This window comes from Trichechus manatus, unplaced genomic scaffold (assembly GCF_000243295.1).
Source record: "Trichechus manatus latirostris isolate Lorelei unplaced genomic scaffold, TriManLat1.0 scaffold00011, whole genome shotgun sequence".
NCBI lineage: Eukaryota > Metazoa > Chordata > Mammalia > Sirenia > Trichechidae > Trichechus > Trichechus manatus.
In genome coordinates this window covers 26615525-26617428 of record NW_004443947.1, presented here as the reverse complement: position 1 = coordinate 26617428, position 1904 = coordinate 26615525, and positions in this window count along the sequence as shown.

The following is a 1904-nucleotide window of genomic DNA, read 5'->3' as shown; positions in this document are numbered from 1 at the left end:
TTTTTCTTTGTATTTAATTTTCAAGAGTTTAATTATGATGTGTCTTATTCTGTATTTCTTTGGGTTTATCCTATTTGAAGTTCACTTAGCTTTCTAGGTATGTAGGTTTATATCTTTCATCACATTGACCAAGTTTTCAATCATTGTATTTTCAAATATTCTCTCAGCCACACTCTTTGTCTTCTCTTTCTACAACTGCAATGATACAAATTTTGGATCCTTTGTTATTGCCCTTTTGTTTTTGGTCCTGAGGCTGTGTTATTTTTATTTTGTTTATTTTTTAGTCTATTCTTCCTCTGTTGTTCAGATGGGTTTCATTCTATTTTTCTTTCCTCAGGTTCACTGATTCCATCCTCTGCCATCTTCTCCATTCAGCTGTTTAGTCCGTTTAGCAAGTTCTTCATTTCTGTTACTGTGTTTTTTTCAGTATACAGTAATAATTTCCATTTGGTTCATATGTATATAAACCCTAGTGATGTAGTGGTTAAGTGCTATGGATGCTAACCCAAAGGTCGGCAGTTTGAATCCACCAGATGCTCCTTGGAAACTCTATGGGGCAGTTCTAATCTGTCCTAAAGGGTCACTACGAGTAAGAGTTGACTCGACAGCAACAGGCTTTTTTTTTTTGTTGGTATATATATGTAAAATTTATAACTTCTATTTCTTTTATGAGATTTTCTATTTCTTTTTTTTAGTAGAATTTACAATTGATTTTTGAAGAATTTTTATGACAGATGCTTAAAAATCCTTGTCAGATAATTTCAAAAGTTGATTCATTCAGAGTTGACATCAGTTGATTGTCTTTTCTCATTCAAGTTGTGATTTTCTTTGCTCTTGATATGAAGGGTGATTTTCAATGTATCCTGGACACTTTGTCTATTATGTTAGGAGACTCTAAGTTCTATTTACATCTTTTATCTTAGCAGGCAGTCACCCTGTTTAGAGCACAGGCCTTGGCCTACTCATGTGGGTTTTGGTTCTAATGGTAGTTTGATTTTCAGAGCCTTTGTGGTATTATTTTGGTCTGCTTGATTTATCTAGTGCTGTTGAGATTCCCACTGGTCTCTGCTCATGCTGCCTGCTGGGGCAGATGGTGTTTCCCTAGGCTGGGCTCCTCATGTCTGCCAGTGCGGAGAGGTGTGATGGGATTCCCTTATTGATGCTATTCCCCCCAGTGTCTCTGAGTAGGGAAGGAGGGTTGGAGCCCACAAGGACAAAGTAGCTTCTCAGTGTCACACTGAGTCTGATTCTGATTACCTGTCCTATTGACTCTGGGTGGGGATGGAGAGTCACAGGCCCTGTAGGAAAAAGATGTTTCCTGGACCAGGTTGCCAGCTGGGTCTATCCTTCTAGCTCTGCCTACCCACCTTGCTATTGGCAAGTAAGGGGAAGCTCAGGCCTACAAAGGAGAGTGCCTCTCCTGGCTGCATATTTCTGGCTTAGCTCTCAATTGATCTCCCTTGTTGGTGGTATTGGGTTTGCCTGATATTTTCAGAAGGAGTCCCATGCCGTCCGAGGGAGGAATATGCCTACCAGAGCTGCCTTCTTACCCAGTACAGGGGTTGTGAGGAAATACCATGTCTGGGAGACCTTCCTCTATTGGGTAAGGGAAACATAAGATGCGCTTATGCTGTGTTATTCCTCTCATCCTGGAGTCCCAAACCAGCTTGCTTAATTCTTTCCTCCTACCAGAGTTCTCCTTTGGTGTTTCTTGCACCATTTCCAGGGTTTATAGTTGTGGTTAGTGAGTAACAGCAGGGAAAAATTGGTCTGTGCTATCTTGTGCTGGCAATGTGTACTATAGCTTTGATTATTTCTATGCATGACAGACTCCTTCACTTAAATGCATATTTCTTCATATTTCATGAACAAATATATTTATTATTGTAACTCATCCTGCCATC